Source organism: Pseudophryne corroboree, chromosome 4 (genome assembly GCF_028390025.1).
Source record: "Pseudophryne corroboree isolate aPseCor3 chromosome 4, aPseCor3.hap2, whole genome shotgun sequence".
Classification (NCBI taxonomy): domain Eukaryota; kingdom Metazoa; phylum Chordata; class Amphibia; order Anura; family Myobatrachidae; genus Pseudophryne; species Pseudophryne corroboree.
In genome coordinates, this window is record NC_086447.1 from 791,986,347 (window position 1) to 792,011,357 (window position 25,011).

General features: G+C 45.3%; 1 protein-coding gene and 1 pseudogene across 5 annotated transcripts in view; one reads left to right on the forward strand and one right to left on the reverse strand.

The window, feature by feature from the left end:
• Positions 1–25,011, reverse strand: part of THADA (THADA armadillo repeat containing) — a 1,252,206-nt gene that overhangs the window by 516,018 nt on the left and 711,177 nt on the right. The gene's annotated exons all lie outside the window — the stretch shown is intronic.
• LOC134913590 (U6 spliceosomal RNA) lies at positions 150–249 on the forward strand (annotated as a pseudogene).

Genomic DNA, 25,011 nt, shown 5'->3' on the forward strand with positions numbered 1-25,011 from the left:
TTTATTGTGAATATATATTATTATTTAGCGCTGTATTTCTTCTTCTTTTACTCTCCTAGAGTGTGTGTCTAGCTGCTGAGAGGCACTGCCCCCTTCCTCCGCTGACAGCTTCTACTGGCTGGCTGACTTCCAGACACAGCCCCACTTCTGTCTTCTGGCAGCACATATACTAAAATTGGAACGATACAGAGAAGATTAGCATGGCCCCTGCACAAGGATGACACGCAAAATTCTGTCTCCTGCGCTGTTAGGGCAGGAATGTTCCTTACAGCTCTCCCCATATCTGTAATATTGGCATGCATTTGTGTGTTGTCTATGAGTCCCATATCAGTGCAGTGCCAACTTGCCTACTGAACGCACCATAACAGACTCCTATTTCCAAATGGGAATAAAAACATATGGGGTTATTCACAGTTGTTAGCAAACAAAAAAAGTAAGCAATTGGGCAAAACCATGCTGCACTGCAGGTGGGGCAGATGTAACATGTACAGAGAGATTTAGATTTGGGTAGGTAACATTGTTTCTGTAAGAGCGATAAAACTGTGCGCTTGGTGGGTGGTGTATGTGATTGTCAGCAGCGACTTGGAGAGGGAATGCCAATCCCTCAAAGAAACACTCAATACGAACAGAAACCAAGTTGCGCTCAACAATCAAAGAAAAAACATTTATTATAAAAATTAGCAGCAATTCTCCCGGGAGTACAATTAATATAAATAAATTATCATAAATCTACACGGTACATGATCACTATGCCCAAATGAATTATAATAATGCAGATATTATTTAATAATTATGACATATGGCCCCAAAAAATATTGTGATGAATTCAACAATAATGGTAATAATTATTACGCTCTTGTAACCAACAAATGGGTCTGTGTGCCAATAGTAACTCACTTATTATGTAGAAGTCCCAAACAGTCCTTGTTCCATACGGACATATATCAGTTCCAATATTCCTGTAATGGAAAGCGTCCTTATGATGGGTTTTAAGCACTCAAATAAATGCAGGGATAGACAGATGAGCTGTGTCCACCAAAACCAAGCTGCTGTGGTGGTGTTAGCAGGGAGAGCCCGGAGTGATGTTATTACAGCCAGCCGTTTACCCCAGCACGGGGGAGGGAGAGCGGTGTCTGCAGTAGCCGCCGGGTTAGAGTGAAAAGCAGCCGTGCACAGGCTGTCGGACCCGGACCGCTAGATGTTACCTCTGTGACACGATGTAAGTGAGCTCTCACCTGAAACGGCTGGGCTGACCTCCCATGGGCAGCTCCGATTGAGCCTCCCTGCACTTCACCTGGTGTAGAAGAGGAACTGTTGGAGCCACGGATATATTGCGCTGGCTGTGTGTAGAAGCCAGCCACGCTCTGAATGGCGATGTTAGGACTGCACCTCCTTGCCGGGCTCCAAATCAGCCTCACTTAAATATGCCGCCGACGAGATCAGAAGGCACCGGAGCCCCGGCACCTGAGCGTCAGCTGGGCGGTAGAAAGCTGTCAGGCACAGCGGCCGTCAAGGACTGATCTCCTGTATTGGCTCAGTTTGAGCTGGACTTCAGATGATGAGAGGGTACACCTGTATCCTAACGCGTTTCAACGCCAACAGGGCGTCTTTTTCCAAAAGGCAGGTATAACAGGGAGTGAGGGTGTCCGATACATTGTTTCTGTGCATGGTAAATACTGGCTACTTTATTTTTACATTGTAATTTAGATTTCAGTTTAAATACAACCCACCTAAATCTAAATCTTTGTGCACATGTTACAGCTGCCCCACCTGTAGTGCAATTTGGTTTTGTCCATTAGGGTGCTTTTTTGGTTTGCTAAAAACTCTGAATAACCCCCATTATGCAGAAACCACAAATAGAAACATTATCTGTCAAACCATTTTCAAAAGTGTGAGCTCAATTTTAGTTTAGTTTAATCTTTATTGAAAATAGTACGTTCAAAGAATATAACTGCCAACGACTTGGGTCGGGAAATGAAGACGCATGCACCTGAAAAGTATCTTAAGAATGTTGTGCCCAGGTGCGCCCATCACAGCATAGCATTAATCCCAATCTACCAATTCTGACCACAGTTAAGGGGCCTACACACAAACAAGCCGATTTCTGCTTTAAAAATAAACGATAACGACATTTATGTCATTATCGTTTATTTGGGTTACGGTCATTAGGTCGACAGCACTTAGGTCGACCACTGTTGGTCATCATGCATTAGGTCGACATGGTCAATAGGTCGACATGGAAAAAAGGTCGACATGAGTTTTTCACTTAAAAAAATTTTTTTTGCACTTTTTCATACTTTACGATCCACGTGGACTACAATTGGGAACAGTAACCTGTGCCGAGCGCAGCGCCAGTGGAACGAGGCACCTTGCCCGAGGCATGCGAGGGACACAGTGCATTAATTGGGGTTCCCCATCACGTTACAAAGAAAACGACACCAAAAAACAGTAAAAAAAAACTCATGTTGACCTTTTTCCATGTCAACATATTGACCATGTCGACCTACTGCATGCCGACCAATAGTGGTCAACCTAAGTGTGGCCGACCTAATGACCCATACCCGTTTATTTTTAGCTTGAAATCGGCCAGTGTGTGGGGGTCAGACTGATGAACGATGCTCGCTCCCGCACGTCACTCAGCGGTCACCAATATTGAGCTGACATGCAGCTCAACCCGTCAATGTCGGGCTGAGGTGCATGTTCGGGAATGGTGGCGATGGCGTCACTGAACGATACTGTTGAACGATAACGCTGAGTGTGTACGCAGTATATCGTTCAATGATATACTCGTCCATCGCCGCCGTTCCGCTGTCGGGTAGTGTGTACCCGCCTTAACAACACAGGACTGTACTACTTAAATCAGAAGCAGTGGTGAGGTATGACAGCAGATTACCCTGTAAATAAAAGCTCTGTAATCACTACCTTGAAACTAAACTGCTTTCACCTTTGTTCTGTACAGCGTGTGAGTAAGAACAGTTAATGGTTCAGCTGACATCACCAGTTAATAATTGTATAGATCATACTGTACATTCAAACTATATTAATTTCTATTCATCAAACTGGGGGTAGTGAAGTAAAGAAGCTACCATACACCTGTTCATAATTATATATAGAAACGTGGCAATAAAAGTTTATATGTGCTCTATGGGGTTTCACAAACAATACATAAATGAGGAGAAGAACAAACAAAAAAAATCAAGGTACAGAATAAAGATGGTGTACCAGGGCTGGTACTTGTAGTTCCCCAGAAGCTGTAGACACAGTTTGCCTACCGTGTAGCTCTAGTTTATGTTTCTCTCCCATAAAGGCCACTTTGTGCAAAAAAAAAAAATAACCTAATGCAAAACCACAAACAGAAACCATAAATAAAAGAACGACAGTCTCTTCAAATACCTGTCAAAACAAATGTTCTATCACTCTATGAGGCTCTATTGCTTACTTTTCAATTTATAAAATAAAAATCCTTATTAGAGCATTGGCAAAAACATTTTCACATTTTAGAACGTTCCAGATGACAACAACCAGGCTGATTTGATTGGAAGCCACAATGGGGGTCATTCCGAGTTGTTTGCTCGTTGCCGATTTTCGCTATGCTGCGATTTGTTGCTAATTGTGCATGCGCAAGGCACGCAGGGCGCATGCGCTTAGTTATTTAACACAAAACTTAGCAGTTTTGCTGTGGCTTCAGCAGCGCTTTTCAGTCGCACTGCTGTTCGGTAAATGATTGACAGGAAAGGGGCGTTTCTGGGAAGCAACTCAGCGTTTTCCCGGCATTTGCAAAGAAACGCAAGCGTGTCAGGGAAAAACGCAGGAGTATCTGGAGAAACGGGGGAGTGGCTGGCCGAACGCAGGGCTTGTTTGTGACGTCAAACCAGGAACTAAACGGACTGAGCTGATCGCAATCTGTGAGTAGGTCTGGAGCTACTCAGAAACTGCAAAGAATTATTTAGTAGCAATTCTGCTAATCTTTCGTTCGCTATTCTGCTAAGCTAAGATACACTCCCAGAGGGCGGCGGCCGAGCGTGTGCAATGCTGCTAAAAGCAGCTAGCGAGCGAACAACTCGGAATGAGGGCCAATATGCTTTTACCTTGTGTTGCATTGTCCTCTACAGCTTTTGATACTGTAAAGTCTCTGGGAGCTTGAAAAGAGATAAAGTGGAGAGAGATAAAGCGGTCTATGTACTAAGCAAGGCCTGGCCAACCTGTGACTTTCCAGATGTTGTGAAAGTACATATCCCAGTATGCCCTTCCACAGTTTTAGCATCCCTTAATAGCAAACTGTGGCAGGGCATGCTGGGACTTATAGTTTCACAACAGCTGGAGATCCACAGGTTGGCCAAGCCTGTACTAACTGTTGGAGAGAGATAAAGTGGATGGAGGTAAGGTACCAACCAATCAGCTCCTAACTTTCTTTTTGCAAACACAGCCTGTAACATGACAGTTAGGCGCTGATTGACTCTCCAAGTCTTAGTACATAGACTCCTGTATCTCTCTCCACATTATCTCTTTTCTTGTTTTAATAAATTGTCCTTATTCACACCAATAACTATTTCAGTTAATAGAAGATAAGTGTATGTACAGTATATACAGTATATGACCCAGTACAAGTGACATTTCATAAAAGTAGTTATTGATCTCAGAAACAGTCCTGATCTTATATCACTGTTTGCTACGGTAATCAGACTTATTAATAACCAATTAGTTTTACTGATAATGCTACATCTTAAATGGCTTTCTAGAGAGAGGAAGTGTACACAACTGTTGGTTTAAGGTGCAGAATAAAGGTAGGGAACTAGCTAAGGGGTAAACAGGATCCTTCAGGTAGAACATTGGGAAAACAAAAAAAAGGGGGTATTAGATATAAAATGTACAGAGAATTAGATGTGAGATGGGTGTGTCCTACTGTACAGTAGCTCAAGTCTACACTGAAGAGTAAAAAATAAAGTTGTCCAGCATTTCTAGGCTGCATGAAAAAAAATGGGTTGAGTAGGGGAGACCGGTGCTGGGGATTCCGGTGGTCAGCATGCCGACCCCGGAATCCCGGCAGCATAATGCCAGCGGGGTGGGGGGCAAGGGCAACAAAGCCCCATGCGGGCTCACTGTGCTCGCCATGCAGCGAGCTCGGTTCTGTTCCCACTCTATGGGTGTCATGGACACCAAAGAGTGGGATTAGACCCTGTTAGTCGGCATGCCGACTGTCAGGCTGTTATACAGTCAGGATTCTGGCGTCGGCCGGGATCTCGAGCAGCAGTCACCTTACCACATCCCGCAAAAACATACATTATTTACCCTGCATGCAAAAAATAAGAATTTACTTACCGATAATTCTATTTCTCGGAGTCCGTAGTGGATGCTGGGGTTCCTGAAAGGACCATGGGGAATAGCGGCTCCGCAGGAGACAGGGCACAAAAGTAAAGCTTTCCGATCAGGTGGTGTGCACTGGCTCCTCCCCCTATGACCCTCCTCCAAGCCAGTTAGGTACTGTGCCCGGACGAGCGTACACAATAAGGGAGGAATTTTGAATCCCGGGTAAGACTCATACCAGCCACACCAATCACACCGTACAACTCGTGATCAAAACCAGTTAACAGTATGATAACAGAGGAGCCTCTGAAAGATGGCTTCCTAACAATAACCCGAATTAGTTAACAATAACTATGTACAATTATTGCAGATAATCCGCACTTGGGATGGGCGCCCAGCATCCACTACGGACTCCGAGAAATAGAATTATCGGTAAGTAAATTCTTATTTTCTCTATCGTCCTAGTGGATGCTGGGGTTCCTGAAAGGACCATGGGGATTATACCAAAGCTCCCAAACGGGCGGGAGAGTGCGGATGACTCTGCAGCACCGAATGAGAGAACTCCAGGTCCTCCTTAGCCAGAGTATCAAATTTGTAAAATTTTACAAACGTGTTCTCCCCTGACCACGTAGCTGCTCGGCAAAGTTGTAATGCCGAGACCCCTCGGGCAGCCGCCCAAGATGAGCCCACCTTCCTTGTGGAGTGGGCCTTTACAGATTTAGGCTGTGGCAGGCCTGCCACAGAATGTGCAAGTTGGATTGTGCTACAGATCCAACGAGCAATCGTCTGCTTAGACGCAGGAGCACCCATCTTGTTGGGTGCATACAATATAAACAACGAGTCAGATTTTCTGACTCCAGCTGTCCTTGCAATATATATTTTTAATGCTCTGACAACGTCCAGTAACTTGGAGTCCTCCAAGTCACTTGTAGCCGCAGGCACTACAATAGTCTGGTTCAGATGAAATGCTGACACCACCTTAGGGAGAAAATGCGGACGAGTCCGCAGTTCTGCCCTGTCCGAATGGAAAATCAGATATGGGCTTTTGTAAGATAAAGCTGCCAGTTCTGACACTCTCCTGGCCGAAGCCAGGGCTAGTAACATGGTCACTTTCCATGTGAGATATTTTAAATCCACCTTTTTTAGTGGTTCAAACCAATGAGATTTTAGAAATTCCAAAACCACATTGAGATCCCACGGTGCCACTGGAGGCACCACAGGAGGCTGTATATGCAGCACTCCCTTAACAAAAGTCTGGACTTCAGGAACTGAAGCCAATTCTTTTTGAAAGAAAATCGACAGGGCCGAAATTTGAACCTTAATAGATCCCAATTTGAGACCCATAGACAATCCTGATTGCAGGAAATGTAGGAATCGACCCAGTTGAAATTCCTCCGTCGGAGCACTCCGATCCTCGCACCACGCAACATATCTTCGCCAAATGCGGTGATAGTGTTGCACGGTTACTTCCTTCCTTGCTTTAATCAAAGTAGGAATGACTTCTTCCGGCATGCCTTTTTCCTTTAGGATCCGGCGTTCAACCGCCATGCCGTCAAACGCAGCCGCGGTAAGTCTTGAAACAGACAGGGACCCTGCTGAAGCAAGTCCCTCCTTAGAGGTAGAGGCCACGGATCTTCCGTGATCATCTCTTGAAGTTCCGGGTACCAAGTCCTTCTTGGCCAATCCGGAACCACTAGTATCGTTCTTACGCCTCTTTGCCGTATAATTCTCAAAACTTTTGGTATGAGAGGCAGAGGAGGAAACACATACACCGACTGGTACACCCAAGGCGTTACCAGCGCGTCCACAGCTATTGCCTGCGGATCTCTTGACCTGGCGCAATACCTGTCCAGTTTTTTGTTGAGGCGAGACGCCATCATGTCCACCATTGGTCTTTCCCAACGGGTTACCAGCATGTGGAAGACTTCCGGATGAAGTCCCCACTCTCCCGGGTGAAGGTCGTGTCTGCTGAGGAAGTCTGCTTCCCAGTTGTCCACTCCCGGGATGAACACTGCTGACAGTGCTATCACATGATTCTCTGCCCAGCGAAGAATCCTTGCAGCTTCTGCCATTGCACTCCTGCTTCTTGTGCCGCCCTGTCTGTTCACATGGGCGACTGCCGTGATGTTGTCCGACTGGATCAACACCGGTTTTCCTTGAAGCAGAGGTTCTGCCTGGCTTAGAGCATTGTAGATTGCTCTTAGTTCCAGAATGTTTATGTGAAGAGACGTTTCCAGGCTCGTCCACACTCCCTGGAAGTTTCTTCCTTGTGTGACTGCTCCCCAGCCTCTCAGGCTGGCGTCCGTGGTCACCAGGATCCAATCCTGTATGCCGAATCTGCGGCCCTCCAATAGATGAGCACTCTGCAACCACCACAGAAGAGATACCCTTGTCCTTGGAGACAGGGTTATCCGCTGGTGCATCTGAAGATGCGACCCTGACCATTTGTCTAACAGATCCCTCTGGAAAATTCGTGCATGGAATCTGCCGAATGGAATTGCTTCGTAAGAAGCCACCATTTTTCCCAGGACTCTTGTGCATTGATGTACAGACACCTTTCCTGGTTTTAGGAGGTTCCTGACAAGCTCGGACAACTCCTTGGCTTTTTCCTCCGGGAGAAAAACCTTTTTCTGAACCGTGTCCAGAATCATCCCTAGGAACAGCAGACGAGTTGTCGGCATTAACTGGGATTTTGGAATATTCAGAATCCAGCCGTGCTGTTTTAGCACTTCTTGAGACAGTGCTAATCCCCTCTCTAGCTGTTCACTGGACCTTGCCCTTATTAGGAGATCGTCCAAGTATGGGATAATTAATACGCCTTTTCTTCGAAGAAGAATCATCATCTCGGCCATTACCTTTGTAAAGACCCGAGGTGCCGTGGACAATCCGAACGGCAGCGTCTGAAACTGATAGTGACAGTTTTGTACAACGAACCTGAGGTACCCCTGGTGTGAGGGGTAAATTGGAACGTGGAGGTACGCATCCTTGATGTCCAAGGACACCATAACGTCCCCTTCTTCCAGGTTCGCTATCACTGCTCTGAGTGACTCCATTTTGAACTTGAACTTCTTTATGTACAGGTTCAAGGACTTCAGATTTAGAATAGGTCTTACCGAGCCGTCCGGCTTCGGTACCACAAATAGAGTGGAATAATACCCCTTTCCCTGTTGTAGAAGAGGTACCTTGACTATCACCTGCTGAGAGTACAGCTTGTGAATGGCTTCCAAAACCGTCTCCCTTTCGGAGGGGGACGTTGGTAAAGCAGACTTCAGGAAACGGCGAGGCGGATCTGTCTCTAGTTCCAACCTGTACCCCTGAGATATTATCTGCAGGATCCAGGGATCTACCTGCGAGTGAGCCCACTGCGCGCTGAAATGCTTGAGACGACCGCCCACCGCCCCCGAGTCCGCTTGAGAAGCCCCAGCGTCATGCTGAGGCTTTTGTAGAAGCGGGGGAGGGCTTCTGTTCCTGGGAAGGAGCTGCCTGTTGGTGTCTCTTCCCCCTTCCTCTGCCTCGTGGCAGATATGAATATCCCTTTGCTCTCTTGTTTTTAAAGGAACGAAAGGACTGCGGTTGAAAAGTCGGTGTCTTTTTCTGTTGGGGAGTAGCTTGAGGTAAAAAGGTGGATTTCCCGGCTGTAGCCGTGGCCACCAAATCTGATAGACCGACTCCAAATAACTCCTCCCCTTTATACGGCAAAACTTCCATATGCCGTTTTGAGTCCGCATCGCCTGACCACTGTCGCGTCCATAAACTTCTTCTGGCCGAAATGGACATAGCACTTACCCGTGATGCCAGTGTGCAGATATCCCTCTGTGCATCACGCATATAAAGAAATGCATCCTTTATTTGCTCTAAAGACAGTAAAACATTGTCCCTATCCAGGGTATCAATATTTTCAATCAGGGACTCTGACCAAACTACTCCAGCACTGCACATCCAGGCTGACGCTATAGCTGGTCGTAGTATAACACCTGTATGTGTGTATATACTTTTTTGGATATTTTCCATCCTCCTATCTGTTGGATCTTTAAGTGCGGCCGTCTCAGGAGAGGGTAACGCCACTTGTTTAGATAAGCGTGTGAGCGCCTTATCCACCCTAGGAGGTGTTTCCCAGCGCGCCCTAACCTCTGACGGGAAAGGGTATAAAGCTAATAACTTCTTTGTAAATTAGCATCTTTTTATCGGGGGCAACCCACGCTTCATCACATACATCATTTAGTTCTTCTGATTCAGGAAAAACTATAGGTAGTTTTTTCACACCCCACATAATACCCTGTTTAGTGGTACCAGTAGTATCAGCTAAATGTAACGCCTCCTTCATTGCCAAAATCATATAACGTGTGGCCCTACTGGAAAATACGGTTGATTCGTCACCGTCGCCACTGGAATCAGTGCCTGTGTCTGGGTCTGTGTCGACCGACTGAGGCAAAGGGCGTTTTACAGCCCCTGACGGTGTTTGAGGCGCCTGGACAGGCACTAACTGATTGTCCGGCCCTCTCATGTCGACAAACGACTGCTTTAGCGTGTTGACACTATCCCGTAATTCCATAAATAAAGGCATCCATTCTGGTGTCGACCCCCTAGGAGGTGACATCCCCATATTTGGCAATTGCTCCGCCTCCACACCAATATCGTCCTCATACATGTCGACACACACGTACCGACACACAGCAGACACACAGGGAATGCTCTTAACGAAGACAGGACCCCACTAGCCCTTTGGGGAGACAGAGGGAGAGTTTGCCAGCACACACCAAAAGCGCTATATATGACAGGGATAGCCTTATAATAAGTGCTCCCTGTATAGCTGCTTTTATAATATAATTTTTGCCACTATTTTGCCCCCCCTCTCTTGTTTTACCCTGTTTCTGTAGTGCAGTGCAGGGGAGAGACCTGGGAGCCGTCCTGACCAGCGGAGCTGTGTAAGGAAAATGGCGCTGTGTGCTGAGGAGATAGGCCCCGCCCCTTTTCCGGCGGGCTCGTCTCCCGCTCTTTAGTGTATTCTGGCAGGGGTTAAATATCTCCATATAGCCCCGGAGGCTATATGTGAGGTATTTTTTAGCCAAATAGGTTTTCATTTGCCTCCCAGGGCGCTCCCCTCCCAGCGCCCTGCACCCTCAGTGACTGCCGTGTGAAGTGTGCTGAGAGGAAAATGGCGCACAGCTGCAGTGCTGTGCGCTACCTTTAGAAGACTGAGGAGTCTTCTGCCGCCGATTCTGGACCTCTTCATGTTTCAGCATCTGCAAGGGGGCCGGCGGCGAGGCTCCGGTGACCATCCAGGCTGTACCTGTGATCGTCCCTCTGGAGCTGATGTCCAGTAGCCAAGAAGCCAATCCATCCTGCACGCAGGTGAGTTCACTTCTTCTCCCCTAAGTCCCTCGTTGCAGTGATCCTGTTGCCAGCAGGACTCACTGTAAAATAAAAAACCTAAGCTAAACTTTCTCTAAGCAGCTCTTTAGGAGAGCCACCTAGATTGCACCCTTCTCGGCCGGGCACAAAAATCTAACTGGCTTGGAGGAGGGTCATAGGGGGAGGAGCCAGTGCACACCACCTGATCGGAAAGCTTTACTTTTGTGCCCTGTCTCCTGCGGAGCCGCTATTCCCCATGGTCCTTTCAGGAACCCCAGCATCCACTAGGACGATAGAGAAATAATAAATGTATTTGCATGCCTTGCACTGCAGTATTGCTTGTTGATGTGTCAAGTACAGTAGCTCCTATTGTGCTATACTCCCAACTGAGAATCAACCATAAACTGTTAGAGTAATGGGTCCTCCACACTCAAAGATATGAACGGTAACTCGATTATCGGCCAGTGTGTAGGGCCTATTAGACAAGGCCAGCAGTGAGTGGCCATGCACAGGACTGCTGCTGCTTGGCACTACTAGGCCCTACACATTAGGCAATATAAATGAACGATATGAACGGTCTCGTTCATTAATGAACGAGAACTTGTTTATATCGTTCAGTGTGTAGGCACCATCAATGAACGATGCGTGGCCCCGCCCTTGTTCATCCTTGGTGCCGGGTCGCTTATGCATGCAAGCCAATATGGAGAATCTCGTCCATATTAGCTTGCACTGCTATGGAGCCGGGTGACGGGGGGAGTGAAGAAACTTCACTCCGCCCGTCACCTCCCCCTGCCGCCGGGTCGCCCATCTGCCGTATCGGCCATCGGGCAGCTCGGCGGCGGGTCACCGAATGTGTAGGTCCCATTGCATGTTCCTCTACTGCAATCCCATAATCCTCCAGGACTCACAGCTGGCACATTTACACAGCCAGTTGGTCAGACAGAGTCATCTAATCTCCATATACAGCATCAGACCACATTGTGAACCCAGGGTACTGGGTTCCCACAGGGCTTAAAGTGGGTACACACTAGGCAACATGCAAACGATATGATGTCACTCACGATTTACTTTGAACTCCCGGACAAACGATATTGTGCGTACACACTGAGCGATTTTACAAATGACCAAACAATATACGTGAGTTGTTCAACACTACCAAACTGTTGGGTTTCAGCCTAATTATACATATTGTTTGTTGTAGCATACACACGCACGATTTGCTCCTAATAGTAAGTGACATTAAAATGCTGCCTAGTGTGTACCCAGCTTTAGACTTAGCATAGAGTCCCGTGGGTTGTGGGAGAGGTATCATGGCGTTATCATTTACATCACATTTACTTCCTATTTTGATACAAGGTGACCCGTTGTCTCCCAAGCTATGACAATGTGGAAGCCTTAGGCTTGGGCCGGGTCCGCTTGGCCGGGAGGGGACATGTGTGTTCACACGGGTCCTGTTCTGTGGGATTCCGCAGAACAGGATCCGGCAAGTGACACACGGGATTTCACAGTGCGGCCGCTATGTGTGGCCCTAGGCTTACAGACATATGATATTTTTTGTAGCCATGAGTAAGTATATTCATTCATTATTATTTTGGCGCCTATATAGCATAACTATTTGTGACTGGAAAATTGTTCCAGCGCAGAGCAGATTGTTCAAAGTTAATCATCTTTCTACCACACCTAAGATAACATGTACTTTTATTTTACTGAACCTTACATAATAGTAAACACAGGCTGCAGCTGCAACCGATTGCAACATTCCCATTACACTATGAATAAATCAGTGTTACAGAGCTACTAGATAGGTTTTCTGGGTCATTCAGATGGTGGACTTTGCAGGGTGCAATGAACATCTGGGTAATGGTAACCTGTCCATAATATTTCCAGGAAGCAGGGAAATTGGGGACATGTCATTTACTTGTGGAGTGGCTGTAATGTAGCAATTCACACTCATTCTGCTCTTCTTCAGGCTCCAGACCTGCATGTAATCACTGAATCCTAACCTAATGGGTGTTTTGCTCATTTGCTGCAAGATACACTGAACATCATGTAACAGCAGAATCAAGTTATAGGCAATCAGTGGCTTGAATGTTGCTGTGGAACTACAAGTTCCAGCATACCACGTCAGCTGCATTCTTGTTTCCATAATAGCTGGGGTGTGCTTTTCTGCAACATGGCTGCTACAGCATTGCAGTCTGGCCCTTAAGAACAGAATGAATTTACAGAGCAAGTAACCACCAATAACCCAATGATTCAATGAAATGAGCTCATTAACAAACATGGGTCTGACAAAGATGTTTGCTGCAATACCCCTTGTGGCCAGCAGGAAGCACTGCGCAAGAACATTCTTCCAATGCTTATAGATATATGCAGCGAGCTGTATGTAATCTTGTGTCTTGCCAGCAACACATATGTAAATGCAGTAGCAATACACCATATGTTTATATTTTAGGACAAAGTGTAGCAATCATATATTTTCTCTCTCGGACACGTCAGAACTGGTTCTTTGTAGTGATTTGAATTTTACAAGATGGAATGTCGCTCACGGGTACAAACGCAAATAAACAAGGCACCCACACTAGAGACTTAACACTTTTATTAAACTACTTCACCCGCTCAGCAAACATTGTACAGTAAATGATTAACTTCCAATAAGAGAACAACTCTGCTCACAAACAATGGTGCAGGAATTATGAGAGGGAAGATAAATGTAAAGTGAACTTCAAACCACTGGCGCTGAGTGGAAAAAAAAATAGGGGACTTTTTTTTTCCTGGGCGTTGACTGCTGTTCACAAATAGGGAAAGGTATAATATATAATCCGTGTAACTGCTAAGCAAGATTGTATTGACAAGGCAAGAAACCACCTGTGACACAATAATTCACTGGGTGCAGTATGATGAAGCAGTCAGGTGATAGGAGTAAATACTCATTCACAGTGATTACTCAGCCAATGTCATCGCCTGCAGCAAATCAAGGGTAACAATCCTTGGGTGAGACTGGATATCATTCGTGATATAATGCGTGAAAGCAGCTTGTAGAGCACATTGCATATATTTGCTATACAGTAAGTGCTATACACACACAAGAATTCTCACACTGTAGAACAGGCTTCTGTTTGGATTCCGCTCTCTTCAGCAGATGGACACGAGTGGAGTCTTTAAAGCTAGAATTCCATCACATAAGCAATATGTAGAGGTACTGTATATGCATGGACATTTAGCCCAGGCTTACATTATCCCATTCACAACAACATGTTTTGGATACTCTAACCCACTCTAGGTATAGTATCCTTAAGTCTATGCTCTTATAATAAAGGCCTAGGAGAGGCAAATATAATATTTTACACTATTGTATATCCTACCTTTACTACACAATACTTGTTGTGTGTAATAACTTGCATAAGCTGTTTCGAAAAAGACAATATTATATTCTTCACTTTATGGCAGGGATGGGGAACCTTTGGCGCTCCAGCTGTTGTTGAACTACACATCCCAGGACGCCCTGCAACAGTTTTAGCATGACCAAATTGCAAAACTGTTGCAGGGCATGCTGGTATGTGTAGTTCAGCAACAGCTGGAGGGCCGAAGGTTCCCCATCCCTGCTTTATGGTACCACTTATCAAAGATATGGAACTACAGGGCCACACTGAGGATACGTCTCATAAACGCTCTGTGTGTAAAGGCGCGTACACACGGTGCGATTTGTGCTTAGCATTTTGACTATATAGTGAAAATTGTAAGAAAAGTTAGCAGAAATTGCACCGTGTGTATCGATCGGCATCGCAAGGAAATATAGTGTGTGCAGGCAGGGTCGATACTGACTAGATCGGAGGTTCATGCCTCCGGGCAGTTTCTAGTCAATATCGTCCATTAGCCAGAATCGCACCGTGTGTACGCACCTTAAGCATCTACTTGACCACCTAGAAACAGTACAGGTGTCACAGTCCAACCCATTTGCACTTTAAGACCGTCATTTTTATGTGAATGTTTCCAGCTTCCTTCTCTTACTAGTGATTGTGAGATGACAGCGGAACTGTCATTATTGTGTGTGAAGCCTGTGCCTCATTATAAGTATAGGGACAACACCTGATCTTCAGAAGAAAAGCATGTGTGCGCCCTGTAATACACCCTCTCCATCCCTTTAACGTTTTAAATAATAATGACCTGCAAAATGATAACTCATTTGGAGAGGAGATGTAGACACATTGGTAGGTCTAATCAGCACTTAGCAAGGAACGCCGTCAATCTAGAGATCAACCATTGATGATTTCAAATAATCGATGGCTTTGAACTACCAGATAGTTTTCCACCATTGATGGTATCTGTACACCCAGTTTTGAATTTTTTTCTCATTACAATATGCCAGGACATGGACCATAGCTTCACCCCTGACACCCAAGAAGCCCCGCCTCCAGACTGCGATTGGCCCATGAGTCAGTCAGTAAAAGAACATGGGTGACCATCGGTTTTTGTAACCATCAATGGTCATCCATTGAATAGTTTGTAGCAATTGATTGTCATTTGCCAGTTAACCATCGATGGCAAACATACCTATGGCCATCCCTATACCAATCTGCCAAACTCCTCCATCAGCCAGTGCAAACATTTGCAAACTCCCAGATGTTGCCCTCTTGGCCCGCATAACCATACGCTCACAGGCAATCTGTGCAAATGTAAAATAAATAAACATGTACATAACAGTTTTATTCTTTTGCAGTTCACACCGTGTTTGAGCAATACTACTGTATAAACTTTTCTGCTTAATTTTGCCTTTCCTCCGTAATGGGCCCTACACACTGACCGACATGACTGCACGATATGAACGATCTACTTCATTAATGAACGAGATAACGTTCATATCGTGCAGTGTGGAGGCTCCAGCGATGAACGATGCACGGCCCCGCACTCGTTCATCGCTGGTCCCCCGTCGGCTGTACATGCAGGCCAATATGGACGATCTCGTCCATACTTGCCTGCACTTCAATGCAGCCGGGTGACGGGGGGAGTGAAGAAACTTCACTCACCCCGTCACTGCCCCCCCGCCGCCGGGTCGCCCGTTGGCCGTATCCGCCGCCGGCCAGCTCGGCGGCGGATCGGCCAGTGTGTAGGGCCTATAAGACTAATCTCATAAAGAAATCATACTACACACACCAGGCCCAACCTCTGCAGCACCTATCACACAGCCCTCCTACAACACAGATCTGTGACACCCACCTCAACTGCAATCAAGATATGCAGTAACAGAAATCCCTGATTGTTCTATTGTCCTGCTTTTATATGGTTATCGAACGCCTTAGTAATTTTGAATATTCGTATCTTAAGCCGGGTACACACTAGATGATAAAGTGGCCGATATAGACACATTGTTCACGATATTGTCTAGTGTATGCACTAATCATACTTCCCAACATGACCCTCTCCAGGAGGGACTAAATGCTCTGCTTCTGGACTTTTCTCTTCATTTGTGATTGCCATCATTTGTGTGGTTTCTAGATAAGAAAGGTGTTTCAGCACAGGTGATGGCAAGAATATATTAAGAGGGAAGTGCAGGAGCAGAGCATTCTGTCCCTCCTGGAGAGGGTCATGTTGGGAGGTATGCACTACGTCACTGACAATGCGAGTTCCCAAGCGTTGTCGGCCATACAAGCATGTCCGATATCGCCAGCAAGGGCCATGCTCCCCCTGCCGTTTGCCCCCGCGCCGCGTCCCCCCCCTTCCTCTGCCGCCATATTATGCTACATGTAATATAATAGTCCCATAAAAGCTTTTGCAATATAGTTTTATATTTGGTGAGCAGTGATGTAACTATGAAAATCAGGTGCGTTTTAAGAGAGGAGGAGGCCCGTGTTCAGCCTCCTCCGTCGGGCCCCCTCCTCTCTGCCCTGAGCGCCGTAGAGTCTCAGCACTAGAGGGCTCAGACTCTACTGCGCATGCGCAGATCTCCGGGAAAATGGCGCGGTGGCCATTTTCATTGAGATCTCTCTACTGCGCATGCGCAGAACGCTGTGAAAATGGCCACTGTGTTCTAGCGGCGCTACGGATGCCGGCGCTGGACTTCGGAGGGGTAAGTATTTTACATATGGGTGCAGTGTGTGCGGTGGGGGCCCCCTCTGGACCCAGGGGCCTGTGTGCACCACACACTGCCCCCATTATAGAAACGCCAGTGATGAAAATAGACTCACAGATTAGAGAAGGCAATTGCTGCAGGAATGACTTGCAGCAATGATGTGAATGGGATCGTTAATATAGAGAGTGTATAACAGTAATGGGCCCTGTTATGGGGGGGCAGTGACGGGGGGAGTGAAGTTTCTTCACTCCCCCCGTCACCCGGCTCCATTGAAGTGCAGGCAAATATGGACGAGATCGTCCATATTGGCCGCGCATGGTTCATCGCTGGTGACTCCACACTCAAAGATATGAACGTTATCTCGTTCAATAATCAGCCAGTGTGTAGGGCCTATTAGTGTCCTCGCACACAACGGCCTGAAACAAATGGGCCTCAACCAGCTCTTCATTTATACCCCAACTCTGGATCTCCCAGAAACGAGAAATGAAAAATGTAAGTACAGATGTTTCATCATTACTGTATTTGCGCCAAATAGCCCCTCGCTGCGCCAGTTACTTAGGGGTCTATTTACTAAGCCTTGGATGGAGATAAAGTCACTGGAGATAAAGTACCAGCCAATTGGCTCCTAACTGCTATGCCACAGACTGTGTTTGAATAATGACAGTTAGGAGTCGATTGGCTGGTACTTTATCTCCAGCGACTTTATCTCCATCCGAGGCTTAGTAAATAGACCCCATAGAAACATTATTTATTAAGTTTCTTTTATAGCGCAGCAAATTCCGTTGCGCTTTACACTTAGACACAATGATACAACAAAACTGGGTAATAAACAAACAGTCATAGAGGTAGGAAGGCCCTGCTCACAAGCTTACAATCTATAGGGAAACATAGAATGTGACGGCAGATAAGAACCACTTGGCCCATCTAGTCTGCCCTAATCACATGTACTGTACATGCACACACTTACACACTAGGGTTATTTTTTTTTTCCAGGAGACAAATAACTTACCAGTATATTTTTGGATTGTGGGAGGAAACATCAGTACCTGGAGGATTAGTACAGGAAGAAGATACAAACTCCACACAGTTAGGGTCATGGTGGGAATCAAACCCACGACCTCTGTGCAATGAGGCAGTAATGCTGACCATTACACTGTCCGTACTGCCCATGAAAGTCTGCTAGCGCGGGAGTAATTTTTGCTGAAAATGCATCGTAGTTGCAATGTGATGCAACTAGGATGCACCAGGAGACTGTGCTGATTAATTTGATATCTGTTGGCCAAGTTGCATTGCGCTTCATATGCAGACTCAGCTGCACACACATATATAGAAGTGTCATATTAAATGAATCAGCAGTGTCTCCTGGGGCATCATAGTCGCATCACGTTGTAACGAAGATGCATTTTTGGCAGAAAAAAAGACACCCGGTGCTAGCAGAGTTGCACAGGACCTGGCGGCTCACTCGTGCCAGGAATCTCACGCTGCGTGGCGCATTGAGGCTAGGTGTATGCGGATACATCTGTATATAATATAGTTATAGGATAATATATAATATAGATATAGTTATCGGATGTGACTACATGTATAACAGGCTGTGAAAAGATACCCTTAACTTTGTCAATCTCTGTCAGCATGTGATTTCACAATGCTGGTAATGTTAGCACATACTATACCTCGGGAATGACAAACATAATATGTTACATTATCTTATTGTGTACACATAATACCCAGAGCTTTGCATACAATATTTGTTCATTCAACCACTTCCCCATTAGAGCTTACACTCTATTTTCAATTCCAGATGGACACTAGGGGGTAAATTCACTAACATCGATTTTGGATTTTTGGATGATTTTCCGTCAGTTTTGCAATTTACTAACTGCGAAACCATCAGAAAAATGTCCAAACACCTGACTTTAAATCATAAGACTAAGGGGTAGATGTAATAAAGCCTGAAGAGAGATAAAGTTGGAGAGAGATAAGTACCAACCAATCAGCTTCTGTCAGTTTACAGGTTGCGTTTGAATAATCAGTTAGAATCTGATTGGTTGATAGTTTCTCTCACCCCACTCTATCTCACTCCAAGCTTTGATTACTCTAGCCTCTAAGGAAACTGCCACCCACAAAGGCGGAGAAATGCGTCAGCTGTTTAAAAAACGTCAGGTGGAATGCAGGTGGAACGCACCGGAAGCTCCAAAAACCCGGAAGTCGTGGTACGCGACCAAGCACTCCCTGCCTCCTTGAACGCTGCCAGCGTGTTACAGCCCAGCTGGAGATGAACCGCTGCTGTGTGGTAGGGTAAGCATTGCCCATACAAGTGAAATGCTGGGAAATAAATGACTGCAAAGTCCATCAGTGTTGCTGCTCATTATAAACTGTGAACACTGCTATACAGTCTATTCAGCGCTGCTGTTTCCATTAAGCTGCTAATATCACTAATCAAGCTACTGTTAGTGACTCATAACAACACAGGACTGATTTTTCTTGTTACTTCCAACTGAGAGTTTTGTAGCAGCTTAAAAATCAATACTATAGTGAAATCCCACGGGAGGGAAAAATCTGACTCTATACATATTTTCTCAGTAAGGACTGTACTAAAAGACTGCTTTTTCTAAACCAACTACTAATTGCCCGGCACTGCATGCAGATTACTAACCCATTAAAAACCAACCAGCTATAGCTGATGTATATTGATTTTATTACTGTATTGTATTTTTTTTTTTGGTAATGTCTATCTAATTTATATGTTTTTTTAATAAATTCATTATTAAACCAGCAGCCTATAACAAAATATATAAATTTCTTTCTGTGCGCTCACACTGAAAATATTTCTTTTGGATTACTCTAGCCCCAGGTAGAGATACTAATGGTCAGTTTTGTAATGGACCACAAAACAACAGCAAAGTGACGGGAATCCCATCTAAACAATAGACCAGCCTGAGGCAGACGGAGAAACACTGCACAGATCACTACAAAGCATGGGGTCTCCCTGCCAGCACAACAACCAGTCCCCAAACTGGTCATCCCAAGGCTTGATTTCCCCAGAAAATGCGGTAATGGTCATGGGGACCCCAAGCTATAGGTCCCACAGCTGTAGTATCAGACCCCGCGCTGGTAGAGCCTGTTGCTGGTTATAGTAAAATACAGGGAACCCCACATTGTTTTTCCCATACCAGCCCAGTCTGAGAGGTCCGAGGCAGGTTATTGATTTGACTGATTTGATTTTTTCTAAATTAACTCTTTCTAAGCTTTGCAACCTAACAACCTAATGAAACCTACACAGATTATGCTGAAAGGTGCTTCTGTTTGAGGGGGTCGGGGGTCCCCCCCGTTGTTTTTTTTAACTTCTATGTGCTGTCGGTTTAGTGGCTCAAAACCGACGGCATTTAGAGCTGCTAAAAATGACATCAACTTTCAATTGAAACTATTAAGGAACCACAGATAGCTCTGAGCTATCACTCTGCTTCCAGTTCTTCTCCAGGACGGGCTCTTATCGCAGCCCATCTCCTGCAAAAGGAATTTTTGTAAATTTGCATGAAAATATAAATTTTTACATGAGAAAATAGAGCAAAAAATATCACAGTCGTGTTACGAAAGTGGTTTTTATGGTGTTTTTTATTTTTTTATTTTTAGAGTATTATCCTTCTCCAAAATTGCAGGAAGCTACTTAGTAACTGTAATGTGTGGTTATGGCTTTGCACTCAGCTAGGCAACAAGATACGAACATTGGATTTCAGTATCCTAAATCTCAACCTGGATTTTTAGATTTAAGATTATTATTTGTATTATTCTTAATATATTCCATGAGAAAATGTTTTATTTATGTTTTTAAGCAGGACATGTGAACATAAGTGATAGCATAGCAAATATTTCTTTTTGCATGGATTTATTTATGAACCGATTGTAATGTGTAGCCAGTGCACCGGAGTACAGTCATATACTGGATGGTACTGCCATTGTTGTCCTGATGTATCCGTTGAGGGGGATCAGAGCCGGCCCTAACCAATATGATGCCCTAGGCAAGATTTTGACTGGTGCCCCCTAGCACCACCGCTAGTTCCGCCTCTGACAGTGCACCCCTTTGCCAGCACCATCACCCCTCACCCATAGCAGTCCTCATTTTGAGTTTCATACTCCCTATATTTTAAATAGGAACAGTGTGCACATTCGACGCACAGCCCAAAAAGGGGTGTTTTTTGCTGGCAAGGGGCATGGCCACACAATAGTATCCCCAATTCAACTTTATTCACATTTATCATGCGATAGTGTCCCTAATTCACGTTACATCACACAGTAGTACCACTATACCTTATGGCCCTCATTCCGAGTTGATCGCTTGCTAGCTGCTTTTAGCAGCAGTGCAAACGCTAAGCCGCCACCCTCTGGGAGTGTATCTTAGCTTAGCAGAAGTGCGAACGAAAGATTAGCAGAATTGCACAGGGAAAATTTCATGCCGTTTCTGAGTAGCTCCAGACCTACTCCTATCTTGCGATGACTGCAGTCTGTTTAGTTCCTGGTTTGACATCACAAACACGCCCTGCGTTCGGCCAGCCACTCCCCCGTTTCTCCAGCCACTCCTGCGTTTTTGCCTGGCACGCCTGCGGTTTTTTAGCACACTCCCTGAAAACGCAGAGTTGCCGCCCAGAAACACCCACTTCCTGTCAATCATACTACAAACACTCGAGAGACTGAAAAACGTCGCTCGAGCTTGGGTAAAACTACAAAGTTTTGTGTGAAAGTACTTAGTGCATGCGCATAATGACACACAATGCCCCTTACACATGTCACACATTATTAATGTCCTTATACACATAATGACACACATAATGTCCCTTACACATATGCTGCACATTATTAATGCCCTTATACACATAATGACACACATAATGTCCCTTACACATATGCTACACATTATTAATGCCCTTATACACATAATGACACACATAATGTCCCTTACACATATGCTGCACATTATTAATGCCCTTATACACATAATGACACACATAATGTCCCTTACACATATGCTGCACATTATTAATGCCCTTATACACATAATGACACACATAATGTCCCTTACACATATGCTGCACATTATTAATGCCCTTATACAAATAATGACCCACATAATGTCCCTTACACATATGCTGCACATTATTAATGCCCTTATACACATAATGACACACATAATGTCCCTTACACATATGCTGCACATTATTAATGCCCTTATACACATAATGACACACTTAGGGGGTAATTCTGAGTTGATCGCAGCAGGAACTTTGTTAGCAGTTGGGCAAAACTATGTGCACTGCAGGGGGGTCAGATATAACATGTGCAGAGAGAGTTAGATTTGGGTGGATTATTTTGTTTCTGTGCAGGGTAAATACTGACTGCTTTATTTTTACACTGCAATTTAGATTGCTGATTGAACACACCACACCTAAATCTAACTCTCTCTGCACGTGTTATATCTGCCTCCCCTGCAGTGCACATGGATTTGCCCAACTGCTAACAAAGTTCCTGCTGCGATCAACTCAGAATTACCCCCATAGTGCCCCTTACACATTTGCTGCACAATATTAATGCATTTTTACACGACACAAATAATGCCCCTTTCACACATGCCAATCACTACTGCACAACCAACCCATTCACACAGAGCACTCAAACAGCCGCTAACACTGTGACCTCTGCCTCTGCTTGGATACAGATGTGTCCTCATAAATCTTGCCTCGGTGCTAATGTCGGGTGACTTTTCTTGATGAAAATGTATCTTATTTGCATTGCTATGTGGCTAGGATGCATAAGCAGCTTCTGCTGATTAAAACTGATATGCAGCATGCCTATATACTGAGACTGTGGCTTTATCTGCATATGAAATGCTACACACAGAATATAGGCATGCCGCATATCATTTTAATCAGCAGAAGCTGCTGATGCCCCTAGGCATTTGCCTAGTTTGCCTATGCCTAGGGCCGGCTCTGAGGGGGATACATGCGATATCCCGGCTGATGGAATGCAGATGGTCACATGATTGAAACTGGCATCCCGAAGTAGAGAATCCCGACATGGGTCAGTATTTATACCCTCCCTCCCCGCAGCCCGACATTGTTCCATTCTAAAATTCAGAAAGATACGAAATCCAGAATTCTTCTGGAAGACTCAACCTGTACAAGCAGCGTGTCACATAAGGCTGGAGAGTGCCCTGCTCCTCCTGCAAGCTCACAATCTGGGGTACTTTGGGCTACAGAGGAGAACAAAGCGAGGTTCAGGTTGGACTCTGGGACAGACGACTACCTCCACAATATCAGGTAGGAGAGGGTATCGGTTAGTGTTGAATCGGTTTCACAGAACAGACATGTTTCCAGAATGTTGGGAGAATTTATAAGGCATTGAATGGAATGATTAGGTAGAAATGGTGAAATCCTGCAGGCGATAGGAGAGCGTGTTAGGATAGAAGTGACAAGTGGCCGGTCTGACGCACATTGGAAAGGGCAGTAGTATGAGTATATGGAGATGATAGTTGAGCTGTAGGAAGAGCTAATATTGCTTGTAAAGGAGTATGAGTAGGACGCAGCAAGTGTGATGCACTAAGATACAAAAATAAGTCTTACAGCAGCATTTAGGGTGAAGGGGATTGGGGGCAGATGGGAGAGAATGCCATCTTGGAGGATGTTGCAGTGGTCTAGGACTCAGATGATGAAGGGGATCATTATAACTTATGATACATCTTGACTAAGAAAAGAGATGTATTTTGGGGATATTTGGTAGTTGTTAGCTGCAGGATTTTGATAAATGCTGGATATGAATACAGAAGGAGTTACAAGGTTGTAGTACTATTAGGTAAGTGTGGTAGATTTCCCATTCCAGCTTAACGGGATGACAGTTCTCAGAAAACCCCGGAGTATAACTGTTATATCCACAGCCCTACAAAGGGGTGTAGTACGGCTGACCGGCGGTCAGGAGACCGCCGGTCAGCTTACCGACGCCGGGATCCTGGCAGCATACCGACGCCGGGATCCCGGCAGGGAGGGGCGAGTGCAGCAAGCTCCTTGCGGGCTCGCTGCGCTCGCCACGCTGCGGGCTCGGCGGCGACCTGCGGTCGCCACGTGTTCTATTCCCACTCTATGGGTGTCGTGGACACCCATGAGTGGAAATAGTCCCTGTTGGTCGGCATGCCGACCATCGGGATAGTGAGCCGTCGGGATGGTGGAGGAGGTCATGTGACTGTCGGTCAGCTGACCGGCGGTCACATGAATACCACCCCTACAAAGCATGCACTGCCTGAAAACAGAAATGAATAAGAATTTTGCAGCATTATACAGTATGCCTGAGAAGAACATCCTACTTTCTCAGCATATGGCAGGTTGCTGACACGAATCTTTCCAACATCCGCTACTACAGGTCCATCCATGTGGATAAAAATAGAGCTTAGAACACTTATTACTCCTCCTGCATTTTAAGGAAGATGGCAGCTCAAAAGAAAGGGCAAGCTACAGAGGAAAGGGATATAAATGAATTCCCAATTATTGCTGTAGGAAAGGAAATACCTGATCTATCCACAATGGTGATCTTACCAGAGGCAGAACTCTGGGAGGCAACGGAGTCATCTGCCGCCGGGTTCCTGCTCTGAAGGGGGGCACCTCTCCTCCCATTCTGTGACACCATTGAATTAAGTTAATTGATAGCTGCCGCTGTCTTTTCAGTGGCCGACTTCCTCACTGGTCCCTGCACCTAACAAATCACACCCACTTTATTATACTGAACATACACATTTTACAAGTGTCACACCCAGGATTAGAAACCACGACCTATTACACTGGAAGCAGACACCTTACTGATGAAGCTGTTTGCTCCTGTATAGGAAATATGAGAATTTTAACTATATGAAGTTACTTCTCTGACAATTACACGTAACTTCATATAGTTAGAATTCTCATGCTTCCTCTACAGGAGCAAATAACTCCATCAGTAAAGTGTCTGCTGTTAGTGTAACAGGTCATGGGTTCTAATGCTGGGTATGACTGCTAAGAAATGTGTGATTTAAAATAAAAGACAATTAAATGTATAAATACAGTATATAATTTTTTTTCAGAACACTCCATACACACACACACACACACACACACACACACACACACACACACACACACACACACACACACACAGACATATATATATATATATTTATCTTAATATAGGAAATAGGGGGGCACCAATATTTATCTTGCCTCCGGGCGACTGTGACGAACTTACGCCACTGGATCTTACACTACTTTCTGATTTAC